Raw genomic sequence first — 11,700 nt, 5'->3', positions numbered from 1 at the left:
CGTGTGTCAGTCTTTACCTCCTGATGATGCTCCGTGTGCAGCCACAGCTCAGTCCAAAAGAAAGACGCGCATCGCAACTTTTTTTTCAGCCGCTCCAAGAATCCTGCAGCTGTAGCGCAAATGTTCCAAAACGCTACAGTTTTCTCGCAACTGCTGCATAACTCTGCAACTCCTCCGCGGCCGATATGACAGTTTCTGATCTATTAAATCCTGTACATTTCGTAACTTTGTGCATTCAAACGGTGTCCAGCGCGAGCCTCTCTGTCCCGCCCGCTCACCTTGGATCTGCAGTGAGTGGCTGCAGCAGCGGAGGGACACTTTTATTTCTTTTATCTTTATTAAACATTGCACGCTGCATCATGCATGTTACGCGTTTACAGGAGAACCCCCCCTCGCAAACCACCACAACATCACAATGCCCGTCTGTCCCCCCTCCTGTCCTGCCCACTTTTTGCGCCAGGTATGACACTGAAGATTGCAAGGAGCGCCACCCGTCTGCAGCTATGAACCACAAGATCTGGCCCATAGTCTGTAAGCAAATGCCCGTAAGTCTTATAATTCCCGGTTATGGCTCAATACACTTCAGTGTTCTCGCTCCACTACCTGAACTCACTCACACATTTCAATGGCGAAGTTTGTTTGGGCCAAAATCAGGAGCCTGATTGACCCACGCACGTGCATGACGGCACTTCAGACCAGAATTAACACCTTTTTGAGTGGAGAGGATTTTAGAGGCAGTTGTGGTGAACAGGTCTGAGCTCATTCTACACATCAGGACATTGTTGAAACATGTAGGGGGAGGAAAATACATAATTTAAACATTTTTAAACTCTGTATAGTCCCTTTAAGGAACAGGTGTAAGTTTCACACAGGACTCGGGACCTTTTCTATGAATGGGGCTGAATGGTCATCTATCTCTAATTATTATGGCTGCGAGCAACAAAGAATCGTTTGTTATCTTTTGTCTTTCATACCTTCAGTTATGAAGCTGCGAAACAAGGATGAATCTCATTATTTAATAATTAATTATCCATGTGTCATCTTCGATCGATTATGGCTCCAGGTTTTTGCTGTTCTGCTGACTTTTATTTGTATGTGTTCAGCCTCTTTACTTTGTACTGTATTAATGAGACGGATGGATGAGTGGCTGTGGAGCTGAAAATGAATTGCCACTTGGGGATAAATACATTTTTCAGAATCTTTGCACAGAGCTGTTAAATAATGAGAACATTGGTTTGGATTTCTAGTTCTGTCTGAGCCTGAGAAGCGTGTGTGAAATCGTCAAATGTCCCGGTGACTATTTTGGATCAGAAAAAACATGGGTTACGGTGACAGGAGTCTGAACGAGCTTTTTAATTCATACATAAAAAAGAATACTGTCCAGAACTGTTTTTTCGGTAGTGACTCTTTATTTGGTCAGATATGGTATTTCATAAATGAAATTGTATCCCCTCCTTAAACTGTACTTTAAAGAGACTAGATGCAAGTTTGTCATTTTAAGCTCACTACTGCCACCTCAGGTCTAACGTGTAACTGCAGCTTCTATATTAAGCTCCTGCATGACGGCACTTCGGACCCGAATTAACAGGATTTTAGAGGCAGTTGTGGTGAACAGGTCTGAGCTCATTCTACACATTAGGACATGGCTGGAACATGTAGGGGGAAAATACCTAATTTTAACATTTTTAAACTTGATTTGATCCTGGAGCTCTGTTGACGGGGCTTCGTCTCCCAGGGCAACAGGTCCTAGTTTTTGGGTCAGACACAGAGCGGATCAGAAGCCCCTTTTGAGAGACCAACAGACCTGAGGATCGCGAGGCCGTCCTTCTGTAAACCCACCACCTGCAGGAGGCGCCATAGACGTTAGCAACATTCGGGAATCTAGAGATAAAAATGACATGTGTGGTGGAAACAGGATTATTTCTCGTTCTGAAGATAAGATCAAGATTCATGATCACGGATACATCAACTCACTGTCAGAGGAAGATTTTTTATTTTTTGTGGAAACTTATATGACGGAGTTTATTGATTGCTACTATCTGTTAATCTGGTTCCACATTGTGGCCGTGTTTTATGCACTTTGTAACGTCTTTAATCGGTAAATAGTCAGGCTTTTTAAACGTGCTCAGTGTAAATCCAAATTAATGATTCTTTGGGTTTAAAACGCACGCTAACGCATTAGCAGCTAGTAGGTTAGCTGCTGAATGAACCCTGTACCATCTGCTCTCACAAGCTACAAAACTACATCGTCGGCTGTTTGATTTTTATTTAATGATCATATATAAGTGACTAAAATCTGAAGCCGTAGTGGCATTTTAAAGCAACCAGCGAAAAAGTTACACAAGCAAATGTCATGATTCAGCTGCTCAGAATAAAAACGTTTGACCGTCTTCTCTGTGAATTATCTGAAGCAACAGGCCACTTCCACGGCTTCCTTTTCACATGCGATAAATAAATAAAACAAATAAAACGTTTTTAAAAGATCTTTTCTCATTCATTCCAATGTACGAGAGCTTCTGTTTCCCTCCAAAAAAGGGGCGGTAACCTTTTGGCACCAGTGATGTGACGTCGACATTGCTCCCATCTAGCCGGCTGCATATATGGTTTGACCCCCAAAAAATTGCTACAAAAGGTTTTTTCAATGGTTTTCTGTAGTACCTGTGTGCTTATTAACATACTAAAAGTCCACCAAAATCTGACCACTGGAAAGGTCTAATTTTCAAGATGGCGTCCAATAATCCCACGACCTGCAGCGACAAGTGGACGAAAATGGATGGATGGACCAGGTGGTGTTTTTTTTAATCACTCTGTTTGGCCCTTTATTGTTGCTCGCGGATCTAACTGGTTGTTTTGGTTCTGCAGCTGCTCAGAGGACGACGTGATCCTGCCCAGAGTCTCCCTGCGTTCTTTAAAGTAGTTTGATGAAATGTTTTGCCAGTTTTCAAGGCGCACACAGGATCATTCATTGCCCTGCTCGTAGTTCTGTGTTCAGCTCGTCATCTCCGCCTCCCGCACTCATGGACTCGTCTGCAAAGCTGCCGTCTTTCCTCCGTTCCACACATAAACATTAGCTGTCCATCGCTGCTTGTTCATAAGAATCCTGAGTGATGTCATGCACAAAGTTGAAGCTTGCGACATCAGAAAAAACGTATCCAACCGGGGAACGCAACAAGTCGACTAATTCCCCAGTACATTTTCAATCAGTTAACACTTGCCCCTGCTCTTAAAAATGAAATCCTAATATTTGGCAGCTGCTGAAGGTGACTTTGGAGCTGAGTGATTATTTCTGGCAGTGTTGACATCTCCAGCTCCAGCCCTTGATTGAATTACTCATCATTTAGCTCTCGATGAAGCAGTGAGTGAGACGCGGGCGCTAACGGTTCTTCAGATCCGCCAAATCCCCCAGAGCTACGAATACGAAAATTAATCAGGAGTCAACATGCGACCGTGCAAACAACATCAACAGAGAGACGGAAAGAGAGGGAAGATGATGAGGCTCCAAACACTTCATTGTCTTTAATCGACTGCGGATTTCAGGCAAACTTCTACAATGGATTTAGTCTCTAGTGGAGCGCTGTGGTAATATGAGTTTTAGAGTTTTAAGGTGGAACTCTCACAGCAAGGAAATACACTGAAGTTTAGCTATAGTTTTCTTCCTTAACCTCTTCACTCCCGCCTGAACCGAGAGCATTTTCTCCAGTTCAGCGTTACCCAAACCCTGTAGGCCAGTGTCACGCCTCATTTGAAAGCTAAGACCTACAAAACTAAATTGATCTTTTTCCACACATCATCAGATTTTTTTTCAGCACTTTTTCAAATTTTTATTGTCCATTTTTTGGTCACTTTTTTGTCACTTTTTCGTCAAATTATTCGCATTTGTTGTTGTCAAATTCGTATCACTTTTTTGTCAATTTTTTTGTCACTTTTTCGTCCATTTTTTCCTCAATTTTTTTGTCAAATTTTTCTCACTTTTTTGTCAAATTTGTGTCCATTTTGGTCTTTTTTTTTGTACATTTTTTGTACATTATTCGTCAATTTTTTCTCACTTTTGTCACATTTTCATCCTTGTTTTCGTCTCAGTTTTGTTGCTACTTTCACACCTTTTTTCCCAGAAGCTTTTGGATTGGGGTAAAGCTGGAGAAAATGTGCTCGGTTCAGGTGGGAGTTAAGGGGTTAATAAACCTGTATACTCACTACTGCCACCTCAGGTCATACGTGTAACTGCAGCTTCTATATTAAGCTCGTGCATGACTTGCCTGGCTCTGCCATACTCTTCCCTGTCCATTCCATGCAGGGAGTTAGTCTGGTCACGGAGCAATTGGAGCAGTTTGAAGGGGCGGGCCTAACGTGCACAGATTGTCAGTGAAATAAACCAATTAGCGATTAGCGGACGTGACGACAGCTGTGTCCAATTAAACAAATATGAAGTGAATATAAACTCACGCTGAGAACGCGAGGCAAAATCCTTGACTACTTCATCCAATGATTAGTTTTGGCTAATGTTAACGTTAATTGAACAAAAAACACAGAGGTGCAGCGAGTGACGTAACCTTCTCATTTCTCTGTGACGGTCGTGATTGGTTCGGCTCGGCCGAGTGACAGTGCAGGATTTTAGAGGCAGTTGTGGTGAACAGGTCTGGGCTCATTCTACACATGAGGACATGGAGGAACATGTAGGGGGAGGAAAATACTTAAAGTTTTAACATAAACATGTTAAAAATTAACCCTTTAATGTTACTCTCTACACCCTTTTTTGTGTTTTCTAAGCATTTACATTTTTTTTTTATAGACCTCTGAGTTACCTGCCTTAAACCAGTCTAAACCTGATCTAAACCAGTCCAGCCATACCTGATCTAAACCTGGTCTAAACTGGTCCAAACCAGGTCTACACCAGTCTAAAACTGCTCTAAACCGGTACAAACTAGGTCGGAACTAGCCCAAACCTGCTCCAAACCAGCATAAACCAGTCCAAACTATTCCAACCCCAACCTATACTAGTCCAAACTGGATATTTTAAATATTTCAAACTGGAACCGAATGGTAACGATAGGCAGAATTAGAAACAACACATGATTCAATAAAGTTTCCTCTAACAAACGGTTGAGCAAACTATTGAAGGGTTAAGGCATTAAAAACCTCTCATCTCACACTTTATGCACTTTTCTCACTAGTTCACACAGGTTCTGCTTATGTCTGGTGTCACTGTGTGATTTTTTTAATTGTCTAATAATATTTTTAGATTCTCATCACAGATGGAAACATCATGAGCTGCTCTCGTCTCTGCTGTGCGATTGTTCAAACTAAGAGACAATCGTCGCTACGACCAGAGTTTTATCGTAGCAGTTTCAGCTTCAGAAGGCGAGTGTTTAGCTGAGGCGTTAGCCACATGCTAACGGGGTTTATTTCTTCAGAAAAGTGTAGGGAATGTGGAGTCAGACCGGCTCATGCCCGGCCTGGGCTGCTGTGACTCTGGTGTGCGCTGACACTGACAGAGATCCTCTCTGCAGTGAGAGGGGGCTCACTCTGCGACGAGCCAATCAGGACGCAGAACACAACGCTCGTATGACGTTCATACGCTGTTAAAAAAACATGCAAAATCGCACTAAAAAAATCTGGGGGATTTTGTAATGTCTAATTCTCAGCCTGATTTATTCAGCTTGGAACCCAAAAAAAAACAAGGCGAAATCCCTCTGTTACTAATATGTCAATAAAATGAAACCATAAATCTGAATCTGTGTCTATCCATTATTTAGATTTCGTCCCTGAAAATATAATATTATTTTGTCTTATTTTTATTTGATAACATAAAACGCTTTTTTTTTTCATTAATGATTTCTAACGAGGCTTTGACACAACAGCTGAAAACATCTGGATCGTTCAGAATTTGCAGTGTTTGAGGCTAATGCTAATGGCTATAGGAAAAATACATTGAGCAGGCTAACGGACTTGCCGACTTGCTAGCTGTATATGTTCTGTGTGCATATGTTAGTATCTCCTTTTTATTTCTTTGTGCAAAAGCAGATATTTAAGCCACGGTTACGGTTTAAAGAGTCTTTATTTGTTAATGTTGAAAGAGCAAACAGGAAGTTATCCCTAACATTCCGTGCTCAGGGCCGACTTCCTGGTTTCTGGTGTTACCGGGGCAACGTTGCCGAGGTGATAAGGCGAGGTCGTCATTCCGAGCATCACATGATCACCGATGACATCACAGAATTCCACTCAACATAGTTTCTTCAGTGAAACCAGACAGAATTTATCACTTTGAACCCAGCCCTTGAACAAAACGACAGCTTTCAGCGACTCACGAGACTTTATCGAACTCTCTCACAGCTAAAAACATTGTTTGTTCTTAGCTCTTTCTGCTTTATTCATACGCTAACATGAACAAAAGCAGCTTTACCACGCAGAAGATGGAAAGCCCTGCACCGATCAGCGACTGCACGGCCCACGCTGCGTCCCGCCTCCGCCCTGACTTTGGTCTGGGTAAAGACCCGTCGTCACGTCTGGCAGAGCTGCAGATGGTTCTCAAACAGCCGTACGCTCAGTACAGGCAGCTCCCGGACAAAATCAATGGAGTTAACTGGCTTTTCTCCATTGAAGTCTCCTTAAACCAGTTCTGCGCTGTGGGAACTGCCCAGACCAAGAAGGAGGCAAAGAGAAGAGCGTCCACTGCTCTGCTACACAAAATGGGGTACAGTGTCCCAGAAAAAGACCTGCTGGACTTAACTCCAGCTCCAGGGGACAGGTCACAGCAGAACCTGTCCCAAAACACTGCTTCATCAGCTTTCAAGAGGGACCCGGGGTCCTGCGACCCGTCTGTCCACATCGGGCCGGACTTCGGCTTGGGAAAAGATCCCAACTCTCGCCTGTCGGAGCTACAGATGCTCCGCAAAGAGAAATACGCCGTGTATCGCACGTTTGAGGAGAAAATGGTGAAAAACAGCTGTGTGTTCACCATTGAGGCGTCGCTTGACCAGTTTACTGGAACAGGAACCGCCTTCACAAAGAAAGAAGCCAAGAGGAAAGCTTCAACAGCTCTTCTCTTAGCAATGGGCTTCACCGTCCCAGAGGAAGATCTGCCGATGGAGAACGGTCTCCACAAACAGGTCACTCCTCCAGGACAAGCTGTCGTAATGGAGGAGGCCGCTGAACGCTACTCCAGAGAGGAGCAGTGTTTAGGAGAAACGTCTCCTTCACAAGAACAAGCAGGAGACCTCCTCGCCTCAGACATGAACGCCCTGGACCTCCAGGTTCTTCCTAAAGACCCTGAGACCGAGGCAGACGATGACCAGAACCAACAACACGGCTCTGAGTCTCAGCGTGTACAGCAAACTCCTGAGGACACGGAGGAATGCTTCTCTGAGAACAGCCGGGACATCGAGACAGTACGAGAGGACATCACAGGCTCAGGAGACATTCATGGACCTTCTGACAACGCTACAGGAGACTGTCCCGGAGATCGAGATGTGGACAACAGCTCTGATGGCCACCAAAACCTGGAGGTGACCACAGAGAAATCAGAAACTCCAGATAGACCCGGAGACGATGCGGAGGAAGCCTTCACTTCAGAAGAACCACTTAACGATCCACGGTCCAGTGAAGCTCCCACTGACTCTACAAATGACTCTGAATCTGCTGTCGTCCATATTCAGGACCATGGCACAAACTTTGAGAGCGCAGAGAGTCTTGGGGAGACCCTAATCACACAGGACGTCGCGATCATAGGGGAAACAGAACTCCCTGAAGACCCCACAGCGCAAGACGGTCCGGAGGAAGTCACAGAGACCCCTGATGCTGGAGAGATCCTCCCAGACCAATCAGTGGAAAACATCTCTGTCACTCCAGTCGATTCCGAAACTGGACTCGAAATCCGCTCTCACTGTGTTGACAAGCTCCGGTTCGAAGCTTCCCACATAAACAATTCAGCGAAGAACAGTTCTGACATCTATGAAGACTCATACCTAAGTGCAGAGGAGCCCCAATGCTCCAACCAAAGCCTGGATCAGAGCCAAGATCCAGAACCAGCAAATCTAGGTGAAACCACAGTCCTAGATGGTCCCAGAGCAAAAGAGTTCTCCGCAGAGAAACTTCTCACAGTCCCAGAATCCCCTGAAGCTCCCGATGCTGTCCCCGACTGCACAGCCGAGAGCTTCGTGATCCGGGTCATGGTGAAGAAGCTTTTCAAACACGAGCCGGCCCATCTGAACACCCGCCTCAACGCCTTCAGCAACCGGCCAAAGTCTGTCCTGAGGCGACTCTTCTCCAAATGGGACAAGCCGTATTATTAGAGCTCCAGCGTCACCTTTAGGGCTGCAACTAACGATTATTTTGTAATCGATTAATGTGTCGATTATTTATACGATTAATCGATTAATCGCTTGGCTGTGAATCGTGTAGTAAGGAAGTGCTGATGGAGTAAACTAAAGGGAAATGTATTTTGAAGGCTCTATTCATGAAATTGACATTGTACAAACTAGTACAGACCCTAAATATTCAATCAAAGTAGGTTTTCATCAAAAATACTACATTTCTTTTGGTAATGTTTGCTCCATTTTAGTCTGTGTGAGCCAGAAAACGATTAACCGATTACTAAAATAGTTGTCGACTCTCTCAATAATCAATTAGTCGTTTCGCCACCTTGTTAAATTAGATCAGTCTATTTTAATCAGTCTATATTTGTTTTAGCTTCATGTGTCTTTGAGTTAAGTTCTTCTCTTTTAATTTAATTTGGTTTGGTTTGTCTCAGCAGATCCAGGAACCTTCTTCACTTTCAGTTTACTGACTTTGGGGCAGACCTGTGATCTCAGAGCCTATTTTACTTTAGCTTTTTTCAGCAGAACTTTTTTTTAAAATTATTTCAGTGATTTTCTTTAGGCCAGAAGAGGATTGAGACGTCAGGAGAAGGAGCAGGTCTGAGGTCTGAGGGGGACAGATCTTTCTCTCTTCTCTTTCCTTTCATTCTTTTCTCTCTCTGGGGCGACAGTGGCGCCGGGTCGTCGCTTGAGCGGAAGGTCCCGCAAGGCGCACACTGTCGTTGTGTCCTTGGGCAAGACACTTCACCCGCCTTGCCTCCAGCGTCTCCCGCTGGCGTGTGAAGGAGTGTGAGTGGGTGAGCGGATCCTTGATGTAAAGCTTTGAGTGCCGAAAGCGGAGACAAAAAGCGCTACATATATGTGACCACTTACCATTTCTCTTTCTCCCTTCTGTCTTTTCTTTCATTCTTTTCTCTCTGTGGGGCGACAGCGGCGCCGGGTCGTCGCGTGAGCGGAAGGTCCCGCAGGCGCACACTGTCGTTGTGTCCTTTGGCAAGACACTTTACCCTCCTTGCCTCTTTCTCTTTTGTTTCTCTCTCTCCCCCTCGTTTCGGTCCTGTCCTCTCTCCTGTCCTCCCTCTTCTGTCCTGAAGACCGTCTCGTTTTATATCTGCTGTCCTCCCCTAAAATATATTGTTCCTTTATTGAGTTATAGCTTAGGCTCCCTTATAACGGCATATTTCTTGTTTTCTGTAAAGCGTCTTTGGTGTCTTGAAAAACTCTATACAAATAAAATGTATTATTATTATTATTATTATTATTATTATTATAGTGTATTATTATTATATTTCATATCAAATACAACTCAATGTCTCCCCCCAGGTCTTCTTTGGGAGGAGTTCGCTCTGACGGACCGACCATTCAGCGACACCAATGAGCGAGGAACATGCTTCTGTATGGTCCTCATGGCGGAGCTGATATTGCTGTAATACCACCCCCTGGTGGCCGGGGCAACTTTAAGAGCATTGATTCTTATGCGTCTTCAAACGTCCCAAGAACGGCTTAAAGGTCTGACTCCAAAGAGTTTTTCTTTTTCTAAAAATTGCTTTGACCCATGTGACAGCGCTGGGGTACGTGAAATTTTCTTAACCACGCTGGTTTTTGTTTAGCAGCCTGAAATTTGGAAGCATTTTCAGCAAATTCACTGGCTCCAGAGCCTGTCAATCAAGCTCTGGAGCTCTGTGGAGGCTCCGCCCCACGAGCACAGGGCAAGGTTCACACTGGACTAGGGAACATTTTTCAATGAATGGGGCTGAATAGGACCCACTCGTCTTTATTATATTATATCTGGCGTTCACAAAACAATAAATCTATTAATTTATTAGCAAAAATCGTACTTGTCAGGCGCGTTTTTTTCTCTCTAGACAAATGATTTCTTGATTTGAAAGGCCATATTTTGACCAAAATTATGTCAAAATTAAAAAAATAGATATAGCCTTACTCCAGGAAACACATCTGCCACAGGCAGAGCATGACAAACTCAAGAAATGTAAATACAAACAGTTTTCTTCTTCCTGTCCACAAAGCTCAAAAAGAGGTGTAGTAATACTGATTTCAAACAGACTGAATTTTGAATGTGCCCAGGAAAAGAAGGATAAGGAGGGGAGATTTGTATTGGTTAAAGGTTATCTGCAGGGTGCTTTGATGACATTTATAAATGTATATGCTCCCCCAGGATCAGAATGGAAATTCTACAAACATATCTTTGAACTAATTACAGTGGAAGCTGAAGGCATTCTAGTTTTGGGGGGTGATTTGAATATCCGTCTTAACCCGTCAGTAGATACATCCAATCCGTAGGTCTAAATAAAACAACAAAGAATATCAAAGCAACAATGGAAGAGATGGGGCTCCTTGATGTATGGAGAGAATTGAATCCAACAGAAAGAGATTATAGGTTCTTCTCCCATCCTCATAATTATTACTCTAGATTAGATTATTTTTTTATGTACCTAAACGATCGACTTTAAGTGGTCAGCTGCAAAATAGGAGTCATGGATTTATCAGATCATGCTCCGGTGTATTTGGAATTCTTAGTGAAGAAAAAAGAGACACCTCTTGGAGGCTAAATACAAATATCTTACAACCAATGAGGGATCAAATCAAAGACGATATTAAGAATTACTTATCTGACAATGATAATGAGGAAGTTTCTCCTATAATTCTATGGGATGCACTAAAGGCGGTCATTCGAGGAAAGATTATAGGTTACAGTTCAAATTTAAAAAAGAAACGGAATGAACAATTGAAGGGGCTCCAAGCTCAATTAAAGATTTTGGAAAATGCCCACAAAACTAATACAAGCAAAATCTTAAAAATAGAAGTAAACAAAAAAAAGAATGAAATAAATGAAATTCTTTCAAGTGAAATAAAGAGAAAAATGACCTTTTTACGGCAAAGATATTATGAGGCAGGGGGCAAATCAGCCAGGCTATTGGCTTATAAGTTAAAAAAAACAACAGTTAGAAAATACAATTCATAGAATAAGAAACCCCCAAACAAACACTATAGTATGTAAACTGGACAATATTCAAGAAACATTTCTGTCTTACTATAGGCAATTATACGCTCAACCTGAAGTTAATGAAACTCTTATGACTGAATTCTTGGATACAATTAATTTACCAATAGTAACTGAAGATCAAAATAGGGGTCTAATTTCTGAAATAACTGAACTTGAAATTAAAAGAGCAATTTCCAACTCCAAAACCAATAAAGCACCGGGGCCAGATGGCTTCCCCTCAGAGTGGTACAAAGAAATGAAAGACCTTGTGGTCCCAGTGTTGACAGTAGTATTTAATTTTGTTTTAAAACATGGAATAATGCCGCCATCTTGGAATGAGGCATCAATTTCATTGATAGCCAAGGAGGGAAAGGTTAGGCTCGA

This window comes from Gobius niger (genome assembly GCF_951799975.1).
Source record: "Gobius niger genome assembly, chromosome: 6".
NCBI lineage: Eukaryota > Metazoa > Chordata > Actinopteri > Gobiiformes > Gobiidae > Gobius > Gobius niger.
The sequence above is the reverse complement of the archived record's forward strand: the minus strand, read 5'-3'. Positions refer to the sequence as shown.